Source organism: Lynx rufus, unplaced genomic scaffold (assembly GCF_022079265.1).
Source record: "Lynx rufus isolate CCGP_SWC_20201006 ecotype Redwood Valley unplaced genomic scaffold, mLynRuf1.p SCAF_2, whole genome shotgun sequence".
In the NCBI taxonomy this organism is placed as follows: domain Eukaryota; kingdom Metazoa; phylum Chordata; class Mammalia; order Carnivora; family Felidae; genus Lynx; species Lynx rufus.
In genome coordinates this window covers 88556697-88573068 of record NW_025814834.1, presented here as the reverse complement: position 1 = coordinate 88573068, position 16372 = coordinate 88556697, and the positions used below count along the sequence as shown (strand labels likewise).

Genomic DNA, 16372 nt, shown 5'->3' with positions numbered 1-16372 from the left:
AAATTTGCTTGAGGTCAGATCTAGAAAATGTGCTTCTTTGATGCTCTGTAACAGAATAATTCCATTTGTAAACATTTAGGAAAATGTTTCCAATAGTTCAACATGCATTGATGAATTTCAAAAAATATTTGAATTACTGACAATATTCCATAGGGTTAAGAATTACTTAGAGGTAGATATTACAGGAAACTGGCCCAGCTGAGGACTCTTAAAATGGTTATTTAATTTATTTTCAGTTTAGAGAACATGTTTTACTATTATCATAAAAACACTCAAATATGTATTCATTTTCTGGTTTTAAGAGCCCATTGTAAGATTAAATACAGAACAAACAAAATCTGAATTATACAGTTAAAAAGGCTAAATTGTCTTTAACAGGGACAAAGTTAGTGAAAGAAAGAAAAAAATGCTCTTTACATTATTATCACTCGTAGAAGTAGAGCTAGACTAAATAGATGAATAACATATTGAAAGAAATTATAGAATCAACCTTGAGGTGAAGTCAACCTTAATTTACTTGGGGCCTCATATTATTCTCAGCAATCTAAATGGACTAAGTCATGGCTAAATGAGAAAACAAAATAGAAATGTACTCCAAGCTGCACAACTGATAATTTTCAAAAGACACATAATTTGAAAAGTTGGAATTCACTTTTGTTAATTCAAGTAGATCTTCCTTAATTAGAACTCACTTTTCTCCTCTAAACATAGTGTTGACTCTTGCCATATGGATGATTATTTAATAAATGTACAGGCAACTAGCTCTCATGCAATAACTTAGTGTATTTCTGCCTGGAAACATTATTCATATAGAATAAAAATGAGACTACCACAAGCTGATATCCAGTACATAATATACAATCACTGTAATCCTCTATCATATGCCACAATCCATAATGGTGGAAAACTCATATTCAACAGTGATGCATGTGCAAAACCAGATGAAACAGGGTTCCTTGATCTTACTGAGATATTTAATCTACATTTTCCCTTTAATGGCCACCATCCCAGTGGGCTTTACCTTCAAAGGGTTTATAATCTAATTGGCAACAGCATTTTAGAATGATGACTATAAGGCAAGTATAGTTCAATAAGGCAATAAAACCCATTTTATTCTAAAGCCCATATTTAACAGAATAGGCAGATATGATTATAATATTAACATGATTTGGAGGATAAAATGTTTTCTGCTTAAATCTCAAACAGAAATTTAATAATTAATTGATAGTTTAAAGACAGGCAATCTATGATTTCTAGATTTCCTTAGCAAGTTTATTTATTCCGTGTGTATAAACACCTTTCATGCTATTTTTTTTTAATTTTTAAAATGTTTTTGTTTATTTTTGAGAGGCAGAGAGACAGAGCGTGAGCAGGGGAGGGGCAGAGAGAAGGAGACACAGAATCTGAAGCTGGCTCCAGGCTCTGAGTTATCAGCACAGAGCCCAATATGGGGCTTGAACCCATGAACCATAAGACCATGACCCGAGCTTAAGTTGGATGCTTAACTGACTGAGCCACCCAGGTGCCCCCCTTCCATGCTATTTTGAGTATTAACAATCCCAAATCAAACTGACGTTCATTGGGATTTTCTGACACTAAATTTATATTGGCAAATTGCATTGGCTAGACCAAATTCTTCTCTTAGCCTTAGATCTTAAATGGTACCATTGTGCTAATAAGCACCTTTCCTCAATTTTCAAAATAATTAGTTCCCTAAGTGGTTTATTTCAGATAAAAGAATAATACACTATCCCCACAGAATTTGTTCTGTTTCTAAATGATTTAAAATTCTAAATTTGCCATAGCATTTAAGTTCCAATAGTAAAAGTGCGTCAATGATTGCAAAGTTTCTATGGCAACAACCTCATTATACCACCACTCCCGAGATAGTAACCTGGATTATAAGTGTTAGAGAGATGTCAATTATCATGAAGTCTGGTGAGCAAGAGAACTAATGCAGCCTACATTAAAAAAAAAAATGTTGACTTTAATTTCATAAACAATGCAAATGAGTACAATGTTACCCCCAGTGATTAAGACTGAGATTTTCTACATTTGTAGACATTATGTCTCCTTGTAGAGAACACTGTATTTTTTTAGACTAGATTTAAGGACACTTGGTTTTATGTTATCTATATAAAATTGAATCTACCTATGAAAACCTTGAAGGAAGTTTACTGTCTGTTTACATCATCACTTTGCCTTAAGATATCAGGCAACCTAGGCATCTCACTGAAGTGCTTACAGAACACAGATGCTCTGTAAAGTAACCATTACTTCAGCCAAAAATATATTAGCATCAACATTGCTCTATCAACAAACATCATTCCATGGAGAAAGACAACACCGACATCCAGAGTCCATTTCCAAAGTGAATACTAGCTTTTTAGAGACTAACATCTGCTGTGCCCTCATGCTCCAGCTGCTATGGAAAGCAGATTTTCAAAAGTAAATCTGCCCCATTCATTTCGTCCAGGAAGTGGGCATTCAGCAATTGAAATCTATTAATTCTTATTTGTGATTCATTTTAAAGCTATGATTTAGAAAGTTTAATTGACAGAAATAATGAAGAACTACAATACATTTTAGAGACTGCATTACATTTTAAAACAAGTGAAGATAATTGTAAGTGAAAAATGAAAGAAAACTGCATACCTCAGTAAATGAGTCATTAACCCCTCACCTTGTAAACCAGAAAAGAAATCTTGATGGTAATAACCAAGCTTCTTTAATGATTCTGCAACATAATTATAAAATTAAACTGATAGTTTGAGATGGGTTTTGATCCTTTGTAAGCTATTTCCAATTTAGCCTTCCTCTTATAAGGACTCACTGTCCCACCACCACACATTTCTTCTTTACTTTTGCTTTGAGGACAGTGGGACTCAAGGGTGAAAGGAGAGAGGAAGAGAGGAGGGAAGAGATAGGAAATTACTAATAAGAGTGAATCACAGGATCCTTTTACAGTTCATAAGCGTGAAGATTGGGTGTTCACGCTGTTGTGTGACATGTGCTTCCCTCAAACCTTGTTATGACCTCGGCACATTACCCATCTGATGTGAACTTGGGAAAAAAAAGTAATTTCCATAGGTAAACTTATTTTAAAATTATTCTTACCCTATTTGAACTAAATAGGTTTAAAAAAATTTTTTGGGGGGGGTGTTGGGGAGGGCACCTGGCTTATGAACTTGGGAAGGGAAGTGGGTGAGCTAATGGGCTGCAGGATTTGTATTTAAAGGTATAAAGGGGCAGTGTAGTCTGATTCATTTTCAAACAGTGGTGACTGCTTCGGTGATGTGCACAGCCAGGCTAGATCTCCTCAGAAGTAGGCTGGCAACTGGACCTTCTCAAATGTCACTTCATATTCATTCACTAAGGAACATAAGTCATTCCTTTGGGAGAAGTCTAGGTAACATCTAAGTTACATAGGTTATCTACATGATTTAAATTGAAATTGCCACATTTGTATTTCATAAAATTGGAATACACAACATGTTAGCATGTCTATCTCTGCATATGTTACACACATTTTGATATAAACCATATGTTAGACATAGTCTTATATATACTCAAATATAAAACCTGTTTTAGATATATAATATATGTCAGTATGTGTGTGTGTGTATGTGTGTATATATACTGTGGATAAACCGTGGATGATTCTTCTGGTCCTAAAGAACCCAAATGAAGCTATTCTTTAATGTAGACATAAATAGCAGACTTTCTATTGGTGCTATTAAGAAAACTATTTTTAAATATTTCTCTTAGAGTTACTTTTAGACACAGCCTATCACTTAAAATCTGTTCCAAAATTTAAACATCAAAACCAAAATAACAAGTTTAATCTATAACTTCATTCACAAATCTGACCTCTATAAGTCTTTTGATTATGCCAAAAAAATCAAATTTACACTTTAGAAATCAAGATTTGAAAGCATTGAGTTTAAAAGAAAATGCCATAGGCTTTTAAGGCAATTCCAAAATAAGAATTCCCAAAATGTTTTTAGTGCATAAGCCATTATTAGAAAAAGTTTTTAGCCTCCCATGGGGTTCTAGCTAGTATATATGGAGAAAAACACGTTTCTTTTATTTTTGAGATGTTTGTTAAAAAGCAAAACTCTGATAATGCTCTATTGTTGTAACATTATATTTTATTATATATTAATTTAGTTTCTCTAGAAAGCTACATTGTGATATCATAGTTAAAAGAACAAAGACCTTGGAGATTGAAAGATTTAACATCTAGACTTTGTGGAACTTTGACACTTACTGTTTGTTGGACTTAGTGTGAGTCTAAATTTCCTTCTGTATAAAATGACAGCTGATCTTTTTACATGATTGTTGTTTATAATAATTTAGAGTATGTAAAAAATGTATCTTAAGGCCTACAGCAGTGTCTTAAGACAGTAGCCATGTGCATTCTTATAGCCACATGGCATTGTGAACCATTCTGTACCCTGATTATAAATCTCCAACTTCCCCTAATTGTCTAAAAATGGCATCAAAAGGAAAACATGAATAGTACTCCGGGATACTTCATTCTCATTAAACTAGAGTTTACTTCAGACAAATTCACTTAACAAGATCTGGTAGCCATGCCTATAGAGCCAAAAATCAGGACGAGCTTCCTATCACCTTCTTGGTAGGAAGAATGCAACTGGTGTTATAAATATTTTGAAAGCATTCAAAAGTAATCACGTTGATTGCATCACTATAATTACTTAAAGGAAGTGCTGGTTATAAATAAAATTTATGCTGATAATAAAATTCAAAAAGCAAATCTTTTGTAATGAAACTCATGTCACAAAATTGGACCACAAAAGATATAGAAAATAGAGAAAGATATTTTACATAAGTGGAAAAGAGGACTCCCTGAATGTATTTTATGTATTTTTAATTAGGTATAATGGAAAACCTGATAATCATACCCAAATAAGAAAATATTAGCAAACACTGAAATATGCATGTTTTAAAAGTTAAAACTCTTACATTTCAAACTTAGTTAATGTGGAAGTAAAAAATAACTAAGAGTAATTTGGTGGTTAATCAATATTGTAATCACTCCTTGAATTTCTGGGCTTATGTCTTTTAGGTGTAAGTATGTAAATATTATTTTTTCTTTCTCAATAGTGAGGAAAGGATACATATGATTCTCTGGTATGATGTAGATCTTGGGTTTTGGGGAGCAGAGTTTTCCTCCAAGATCTCACACTTAAAGCTCTGTAGAAAGTCAGGGGTTAATTAACGTATTTGCTATTTTGAATACCATATATTTTAATATTTGAATGATTTGGCTAACAAATTATTCAAGTTATAATGTTTAAGTCTTAATTTTCATGTAGATGAAAATAATTATGTAAATTATGCACATTAATTAAATTATGTAAATTAATTGGGGAAATTATTTCCATAAGATTGTTTTGTTGCTATGTATAGCTTTAGTCCCTGGAAACCCAGAAGATCAAACTGTTAAATTAATGTATACACAAATGTATAAACTCTTCCTTAAATATATGGTACTATTTATCATTTTTCCCTATTATTTATAAACCTAGTATCATTATAGTCATTCTTATAGTGACAGTTTTATTCATAAAGAAACTCAGGTCTGTGTTCTTTGTGTTCTTTATGTTCTTTGAATATATAAAAGAATATGCTTTCAGTTTAATGTGACTATTTGGTTTTGGCAGCCACATAGGAAGCTAACTAAAGTCATTTCCAGTGTAGAAATTTTACAGTTAAAAAATAAAAAAAGGGAAGAAGACTTAGCCAAACAATTAATGAAATTACAAGCACATTTTTCTCTTTCACAAACACTATTTAACATTCTAATCCTGCAAGAGATGGCCCAATGATTTTTATAAATACATATACATTGAATAGCATAATATTTTAAGCTAGAATATGTCACAAACTCTAATGAACACAATATGCCAAATAAATGACATCTCTGACCTCATGCTATTGGCTGATTCTTACCTGCTGTATGTAAGGAAACGCCAAATTAAATATTGTGCCAGTCCAGGATTCATTAGCGGGACCTGTCAGCTGTGTAAAAGCTTCCTCCCAAGTATCTGCTCAGTACTCTGGTGCATACTTGTTGAGCTTCATTTACAAGATTGTCAGAAAACTAAATGTATTTTCACAGCACCTTCCAAATCTTTAATCAAGCAAGATCTAATGAAGCCAAAAGGCTATTTCTCAATTCTTCTCCACTTCCTCTAGCTCCCAGTAGGATATTTACGAAGATAGCAAAGAAGATGACACACACCTTAGTGGTAAGAGGAGGGATATCTCTAATCCACATATTACCAAATGAAAAGTTCAAGTGCCATTCTTCACTTCAAGGGGGACTTGAAGAAGGGATTTGTTTTATTACAGGGTCTACTAACGCCAACTCTAAATCCCTATCCTTTCACAGGAGAGTTTATAAAATCCCTCTTCCATTTGTGAAAAGGAAACTCTCACAATACTGATGCACAAAATGACATTTATTGACATTAAAAGCCTCATCAGTTATTTCTCAGCAGTCTTTATTCCTTTTGCAGAGGGGTTTATTGTGCTGTTTGGCATGAAGAAAACTGGCACTCTTTGATTTAGCAAAAAGTCTGGCCTGAAACCAATACTCCAAAGAGTTTCTTTAAAGTTACACATTTTCCAAACACTGGATTGAGTCCTGTGGGTGTCTATATGGGGCAGAAATGAGTTTTATACAACATAAGGTCATAAAGGTTTTTAAAGATACTCTGTTTCATACTTAAACCATTAGTGCTGCATTTGCACCAGAGCCCATGTCAGGCTGCAATGTATTCAAAATCTGTCTCTTCTCAGGTCACCAGGACTCCTTGGGCCTCATCTCAGGAAACAGTGGCTACAAACTTTATCAATCATTTTCTAAGTCTTACATTCAACCAGTCTCTAAAAACGCAAGCAATGAACAATTCATATCTTCATTATTTAAACATCTGAAGAGCTTCATAGAGTTAGTGCCTATACCTATGAGATGCTCTCAAATTGGGCTTTTTCAAGACCAGGTGGGGAAATAGTTTTATTTACATATCTGTTTAAAACTTCCTACCACTTCCAGATGTTACACATGAGTGATAGAAATATAGATGCATTCCCTACCCTCACAGAGCCCACAGTCTAAGAGAAAATATATTAACAGTGAGTAACAGTCATAACAGTTCCTGGCAAGTGTTGTGAGGGAAATATTCAGAGGCTGATTTGCAAAGATAGGAAAGGGCACCAAGCCCAGCTGACTGGAGGTGAGCCCAGAGTAGAGAGCAAACTCCTGGTCATCTCTATCCTTGGTGCCTTGGCAGAAAGGTCACATGTCACCCTACAGGCAAACTGCTATTGTGAAACAAAACAAAACAAAACAAAACAACAACAAAAACCCCACCCATTGAAGAGGTTTAGACAGAAGATCTGTTTGGGTTATTTAAAAGGTCAAATTCAAATTCTAGAGCTTAATAACTACTTGTACTAATGAAGCTCTTGAAAAATCTAGTAGCAATAAAATAGTTTCAAAAGGTAAAAATTACATTGTGTCTAGTAGCAGAATGGTAAATGGATTGAACTTCCCAATAATTTTCAGTGAATTAAATTATAAACTGTAAATTTAAATTGTAAAATGTAAGGAATATCTTCTTCCAGCATTGACAATAATAAAGTTATGTCATTTCTTCTTTGATACATTCCATTAAATAGGGCCAAAATGGATAGGATCATACTTTTATTAGCTTTTATACAGGGCTATGAATTTTACAAAAATGTAGAGTTTTGAGAAAAATCAGTGAAGAATTGAAATATCTATTTTCTGTGGAATGTGCTAAATGTAGTGATTTGGTAGTCACTTAAGCATAAGAGATAAATTTTAAGTTGTTAAACATCTGTTTGAAAGATGATCAACCAAAATGTTATAATTGGTAAGAGCTTACCAATTTCCAGAAATAATTCACTCATACTGAAGACGTGTTTTTTAATAAACAAAAATAACCATTTATATTTCAAAAACTTCTTCAGGGTCTACAATTGAGATTAAATCTATGGCCTAGCAATGATTCACATTTTATGTTATTTTATGTTTATATTTCAATTATTAATATGACTATTTCTCTTCCTGAAACATAATAGTGTCTTATTTCATGTGTGCCTTGGGGTCATATATTGTTCTGGCAACCAAAGGTTAAATTAGATAAAGTATTATTTAACCTTTTTTCTATGGGAACTTAGATTTACATGAAAGCTGAACTTGGATGGTATCTCATTTCACTCAACTTAAGGCACGTGTCATCACAAAAAATGAGCTACTTTGTTGCTTGCACACATATTTGCCACCTCTCTGAAATCCTGTTTGCCACTCTGATTGGACACTTTGGCCTGATTTTTTCTTTTTCTTTCTAACACACAAATGATGATTTTTCATTACCATAGCATTCACACTTTTTTCATTAAGTGGAATTTTATTTAGCAAGTCCATAATAAATATTGTTGAAATAGTAAATTATTATTAAGCTGTGTTTTCTTGTCATCCATAGAAGTGAGTTAAAGAAATGGGAAGTAAACAAAGGAAATAAAGATTCCAAAATAAGGAATTTTTAAAAAATCACAGAGTGAACTGACTTTCATTATTACTGTTGTGGAATAATTACATTGTAATTCTCTAATGTGCTATAGAATTTGTAAAACACTTTCATAGTTTTATTCCATTTTAAAGCAACTCCATAAAATAAGTTGTCATTAGTTACATTTTACAGATACAAAAATTTAGTTTTGGAGAAAATATGAGACTTGTTCATGGTTACTCTGCTAGGAAGTAGCAGAAGCTAGAGCCTGGACACAAAGCAAATCTTTGACTTCAGGGCTACTCCACTTTTCTTTGTAACTTTTATGCCATTAATACATAAAATGTACCAGACTAATACATTTTATTTTTTGTCACTTGGAATACGCCATGACCCAGTGCAACCAGCCTTTCACCTCTTTGCTTCTCACTCTCAACTTCTGGATCATTTTTCATAGCATGACAAGACAAATTCTAGAGTTTAGTAACTACTTGTACTACTGAAGCCCTTGAAAAATCTAGTAGCAATAAAATATTTTCAAAAAGTAAAAATTACATTATTTCTGATATGTATTTACTACTGAGCAGACACTACTGCATTCTTCTTTAAAAATTGATCGCATATATATACTAGCTGTTATTTACCTGCCACAGTGAATTAATGAAACAAATACATGTCAGTATAACAAAGTACATTATAAAGTTAATATAAAACTTTATATTTAAGCTGTTATATATTTTGCCTTAATTAAAATAGAGAGTCCTAAATGTAAATAAATGTCTTGTTCGGAATAAATTCCACATAGTTTATTAATCCTGTGAAAATATGAGCAGGAAAGAGAAAGGGAGAAAGAAACTTTGATATATTTAACAGTATTAACATTTATTTTATAAAATTCTCTGGGCTAAAATATAATAATACCAATCAATCAGATTTGTAAAACAGATGCATAAAAGTCACTAAATACACATTTTAATAAAAACATATTACATTATGTTCATAAATAATTTGCATTATTCCACTATTATAATTTTTAGACAAAAGTATTATACTTAAGAACTTAAGACTACAAATATCTTAATGGCTCTAAAGAGTTTTCTAATATATCCCTAATATATTAAAATACAATTATATATTTCTAATATATCATTTCCTTTTTAAAAAATAAGATGTACAAGATGGCTCAAATATAAAAATTAATTTACAGGTAACTCTCTATAATCAAAAATAAAATAGATATGTTCTCTGAAGTGAATATTTCCTATGCTTTTAGAACCTCTATCATTATCCAAAATTATTTTTTCTCAAATAAGCTATTATTCATTTTCAATTCCATGTGAAAGAGCAATCGTAGATTGAAAACTAGCTGGAAAAATAAAAAGCAATACACTCAGTCTTCATATTCTCTGTTAGGAGTGTAATTTGCAAGTAATTTATCAATAGATGTTTAATAATTAAAACGAAAAATAAACTCACTAAAGCATGGGTTGCAAATGCCACTGACTACTATGCTCCTCTTTAGAGAAAAAAATCCATCAATGCATGAAAATAGAATTCACAGGGGTGCCTGGGTGGCTCAGTCAGTTGAGCATTGGGCTCTTGATTTTGGCTCAGGTCATGATCTCTCAGTTCCTGACCTCCAGCCTTGCATCTGGAGCTCAGAGCCTGCTTGGGATTCTCTCTCTCTCTCTCTCTCTCTCTCTCTCTCTCTCTCTGCTCGGGATTCTCTCTCTCCTTTTCTCTGTCCCTCCTCCACCCCACCCACCCCTCCCCCCACTCCCTCTCTCTTGCTCTCTCAAAATAGACAAACATTAAGAAAACAACAACAACAACTACGATAGAACTCACATTGTTGAGTCCTTCCCATTTTAATGATTACTTCATGGCACAGTCGTTCTCATTTCCTGTAATTGCTTTCATTTGAAACACAAGCTATATGAGAATCTAAAGGACTAAAGTATTAAAAGTACTAAAATCTGGCAAAGCTGAATGAGGACACTGGGACAGTCAACACTTTTTCATTGACTACCAAGTGTTTGAGGTATTCTTTTTCTTTTTCAAATACCCCTTTCAATTTACTATTAGGGCATTTTTTATATCAGCTTTCAATCACTTATTATTTTAAGTGTAGAGACAGTTAACAGGATGAATTAATTCTTTTTTAAAGGGACAAAACTCCCTGTGGATGCTACATTACTCCACAGACCTGAGATCTAGTGAGTATATTTTCAGTTACAGATTTTGACTAAAATTGGCTTGCAGAATTTATCTGCCAAGGACACTGAAGTTAGCTCATTAGTATATTTTCCCCAACTGACTCCAGGTGAAAACAACTGAATATGTCAAGTGGTGGGCATCTCATTCATTACCTCAGAACAATTTATCACAGAAACTATGCTTACCCAAGAACTTCCCTAGTGAGTCTCAAACACTGGTTTTCTTTTTGATGGATTTTTGAGACACAAATATCTCAATTTTTATGTGACAGGATTCTTCTGTTACCATAAAACCAGCTTAAAAAAACCTCAAAAAAAAAAAAAAGAGCATAACAACCTTATAAGCAGCATGAACCTCAGTGGACTAGGAATGAGTATATTTAGAGAGGACTTTGGGAGGAAACAACCATTTCCCAAAGATTGTTATTGCTTAATGAGATCCGTGACCACACATGCATTATGTGGGATAAACATGGCTCCCTGCTGGCTCCCCAAAGCCTGCTGACAGTTGGTGGTTATGATGTTAACTCGCTTTAACACCCCAGAAATGTTTTAATGTTTTTTTTCTCTTATTTCTATAATATTAGAGCAAGGCTTGGATCTACCATGTAGAAAACATAATAGCAATATTAAAATACTATAACTTGAACAGTCTGTAGCATTTCTGCGTTGCTACTATAAGTAATGCTTATTACAAGAGGGTATCTTCTTACATTTTCAAAAATCAATTTTAATAATATCTATAAACTGATCAGATGTAAAAAAACTCTTCACCTATTATTTTAACAAATACTATTCCATTAGTAAAGGAAACTCAAGATTAGCATTGTACATATTTTGCCTAGAACTATTTGTTTTCATTGCTTTGCAGGAAAACAAAAGTGTAGTAGTTTTGGTTTTAAAAAAACAAAAATAATTTAAAAAATGTACTTTTAAATTTTCAGTTTAATTTATGGAAAGAGTAGTTCTTCCTACTGAGAAGTAAAACATGCCTGTCAGGCATTCCTTATAGTCCCCCTACCTGAGGAGAAAACAATAGCGTCAGAGAAGTACAGTGTTAACATTCAAAATGATATCTGGTTCAGTTGTTTTCATACACTGTAGAGAATATGTGTAGTATTAAAAGATACAAATCCAAACCTTGGTTTTGTCTTCACTGATTTTCTGACAGAAAATCTTTTGCACACACACTGATAAGAAAGCAAACTACTCTTTATGAAAATTTATCACTTAGAACATTTACTTGGTATTATTCACTCACATCATTCTTCCTGGATAAAAATTAGCATTTTTCAACAAGTACAATAATACTTTTGGAGCATAAAAGAAACAACAGATGTTCCTTCTGCCCCCCACCTGTTTATTTTTTAAGGCAATGCAAAAGCCTTATATGGATAAAAATAAATAATAAATACTTGAAGACTTTTGTTTTCAACCCATAAAAGAAAAAAAAAAAACCCAAAAACGTCATTTTAGTAATGCCACCAGGATCAGAAAAGTATTCTAGATTCCCAATAATTTATTCTCTTGCACTTTCAGATACAACATAGTAGTGTATCCCCACAGGACACCCAGCATAAATGCAAACTCATGACTTGAAGCACTATCAATAAGTTAATAAGCAGTGGGAGCAATTCTCTGTTTTTATGTAGTCAAATGTCATTTTAAACTATTTGAAGGGAAAATAAATTATATTTAGAAACTAACCTCAGAAGAGAATATGAAAATCTATATTGAAATTTATTCCTTGACAAGTATGTTTTCTCCTATTATAAAGTAGTTCATTAATTATATTTAGAGATTTTAGATGATTTCTTTTAGAGAGGACTTTGAAAATCTCACCTTAATAAAGAACAACATAATCTGCACGTCTTACTATTCAAGAGTAATCTTGTATTAACCATAGTGAACTACAGAATTACTCTTTTTAGGTCAATTCTCTTGCTCCTCACTAACTTTGTACCTGCAATTATCTATGTTTAAAAGGTTCGCATCTACGACAGCAATAGCCTTCATGGCACTTTTGTGCTAATTAGAAAAAGGAAACCCCTCTGGTCAAATATAACCCGAGACTGGGGCACAAAGCTTGGTAAGCAGAGTGTGATGTGGATGTCATTCCTCCCTACCATTCCTCTGCCTGGTCTTTTTGCAGACTCTGCAACAGCCCTGGTCTCTCCTACTATAACGTCACTGGCTTCTAAGAGTTATTAAGTGCCAACTGTAGGCAATAAATGTATGTATACAGTAATAAAATATAATAACCAGCATGTATTGAGCAGTGATTGTGAGTTGGTGGTTCATATATCTCTATTCTTTATTTTTTAATTCTATTTATTTTATTTTGAAAAGAGAACATGAGCGGAGGGGGGGGTGGCAGAGAGAGAGAGAGAGAGAGAGAGAGAGAGAGAGAGAGAGAGAGAGAGAGAAAATCCCAAGCAGGCTCTGTGCTGTCCCCTCAGAACCCCATGTGTTGCTTGATCCCACAAACCATGAGATTATGACCTGAGTTGAAATCAAGAGTCAGTCGCTTAACTCCTATATATCTCTATTCTATATTTACATCTCTTGGAGCTTTTTTTGCAAATAAGCATATAGGGTTTCAAAGAGACTATGTACCCTGGCCAATGTGACATAGCTGAAATAGTGTGGACTGGAATCCAAACTGACTAACTTCAAAACATAATCTCTTAATCTCAACCCTAATGTTTTTTGTTGTTGTCTTTCAATTACTGGGAATACCTCAAGTGTAGGTTCTTAGATTTTACATGTAATTTTCTCTCCTTTTCTTGGAGTGGTGGAAAGCACAAGATGATCTTAGAGCAAAGGATTTGGAGTTTTTAGAGACAGAGAGATTTTTGTCTATAGATAATGTTTTTATTTGTTTATTGGGTTATTTATAATCTACTAGAAAGATTTACCAATAATGTCTCCCATTTATATCATATTATAACAACTAACCAGCCAACAGACTGGAAACATCCATCTGTTACAATGGGAATCCTGGGATGAACAGTACTGCTTTCTGTTCATAGAATGAATGTCATTCCTAAACATTTTCATCATAAAAGACCATACGACAGAAAACTATTACATAAGCAATCATTATTACTACTATCAGTACTAATAATTGAGTGCCTACTATAAACAGGACACTTTATAAGTATTTTGTCAAACCCTCAAGACTTTATGGTAGGTATTGCTGCATTTCATTTATAAGGAAACAGATTTAAAGAGGTCAAGTAATTAGTAAAGATAATAGAGCTAATAAGTGCACTCTTTTCTTCTACAATAGTATACAACATTACTGCTGAGCACTGCAGCAAAGCAGAAGCACTTTCCATCTCTCTTGGTATTTGCATTATTAATTCTAATATGTATACATATATCTAATACAACCTACAAAGTATTCTGTCCCAGAATATTCAATTTGAATCCAATCTAGCCTCTAGATCTAATAACCTATTTAGAGAAAACACTGGTGATACAGGACCTCGATAAATAAAATAATGAAAAAATAAGACAAATTCAAAATATAAGATATTCTACGATTGGCAGAATCATTTCAAAAGATAAAGATCATGAAAAAATGTGATGGGGTGCTGTTCAATATAAAAAAAGTTAAGAGACAAAATAACCAAAAAGAAACTATGATTAACTAGTAGTTAAAAAGAAAAAAAAAAGATTAAAAATGGTAAAATATATTCAGGGAAAACTGGAGAAATTAAAATGAGCCAGCAAGATCAAACAAAGAGGATGGGAAATGAAGGAAATGATCATTTTTGCTGAAGCAATCAGGGAAGATGTCATAGGATAAAAGGCATTTATTCAATGTATTCCAAGACATTGCTCTGTGATTTTTCAGCCTATATTGATTTTCTCATTGTCTAGATCCTAATGTTAACAATAGCATTTTTGAATAAATATTGTTAGGTAACATTTTTATATGTAAACCTCTTCTCTCCAGGATTTTATCTTCTATTCCTCTAATGGGTTCTGCAGTGCTCAGTACAAGACATAGTTGACACTCAAGTAGATTGAGGCAACAGATTTTTTTGTAGATACAGGATCTACAAGTCCTCTTCCTAGCATCGAGTATATCAACACAAAGCAACATGTACTGCAGTAAAACTCTAGTGTAAATTAAAGGATTAGAGGATTCTTTCAAGTTAGTCATAGCTCCATGCTTTTTTTTTTTTTTTTTTTTTGCAAAATTTAATCAAACTAGATGCTAATAAAAATAAGTTTGCCATTAGCCAGCAGGGGGAAGAAAGATCCCTTCAGTGGTTACAGAATACAGCCTCAACACATCTTGGTGAGGTGGGAGCCTTTATGCATTATTCTCCTTATTTTACCAGGCAGGAAGTAGACACAGAGAGAGGCTAAGTGACTTGCCCAAGGACAAAGAGTGAGTCAGATGCAGAGCTGGGAATTGAGCCCACTTCTCCCGGTTCCCAGTGTACAGCTTTTCTCAGCAAGCCATAATGCCTTTCAGATGGATCATTTCCTAAAATGTATTAAGTTGTTAAAAATTCAATATGGGTGTTGCATTGCTTTCCAAATAGTTCTGTTTCTCACTACCTTCCTAGAGCTATTATCAGAAGCTAAACTGATTGTTGGATCAATAATCTCACATCTATATTTTTTTTAGACAATATGCCATTAAAACTGGATGTATCCAAGAACCTAAGATGAATCAGACTTTTTGGAAAGTAAGGTTGTGTTTGGCTCTTTTAGCAGGTGGAGGAGGATCCCACAGTGAGGGGAAAAAAAATTGCAGCTCAAATTTGGGAGAAATTGGAAACGATCAGGAAGAACAAGACTGTATCAACCACCAGAAAGGCTTAAAAACAAACAAACAAACAAACAAACAAAGTCAAGCAATGTGATGTTCATAGGGGCACTTAAAAAGGAAGAAAATAAAAAACTTCGTACATTGAAAAAGTGGAGATCCTAGGCCTTTTGAAAAGATTCTAGACACTTGTTTTTATATAAAGCCATGTTTCATCACCTGGAATTTTACACATCAGTTTACTGGTTCACCTTACCCATGAGTCATGGGAAGGAACGATCTTTTTTAATCACAAAAGACTTATACTGGGCTCTTATTGTGCTAACTAAACCAGAAATGGTAAGAAGGCCAGATGCTAACACTCCTGTATGTCTTCTGACTTGACCATTGGCAACATCACCAACTCATCACTGTGATCTTTACTAAAGAACACAGACTCAACTATAGAATATCCTTTAATATAGCAATCTGGAAACCTACCAGTCAAGATTCTTCCAAAATATCAAACCCATTCACTACTTCTGGCATATGCTTTTCTATTCACTGCCCATCCAAAAGGCAAGACACAAAATCACTATAGGTCCATGGCCTCATCTGCAAGGTCTGATCAAACCCTCTGCAATCACTCCTTATATTACTTATGAATTATAAGTCATAAGATTTATGAATTATCTGAATTAGACCATTAACTACTTAAGGGCTGATATGCCTTTTAAAAAAAGTACCTAACACAGGTTTCCTGAGAAAGGATCAATAAATATTAATTGATTTTATAAAATTTATGTGCTTTTTAAGAA

General features: G+C 33.3%; 1 protein-coding gene and 1 non-coding gene across 2 annotated transcripts in view; one reads left to right on the top strand and one right to left on the bottom strand.

Moving 5' to 3' along the window:
- Window positions 1–16372, bottom strand: part of LRP1B (LDL receptor related protein 1B) — a 1918909-nt gene that overhangs the window by 1887295 nt on the left and 15242 nt on the right. The gene's annotated exons all lie outside the window — the stretch shown is intronic.
- On the top strand, window positions 2956–3059 carry LOC124516854 (small nucleolar RNA U13). The gene has a single exon (XR_006963242.1). It is a non-coding gene; the product is annotated as a small nucleolar RNA U13 (small nucleolar RNA).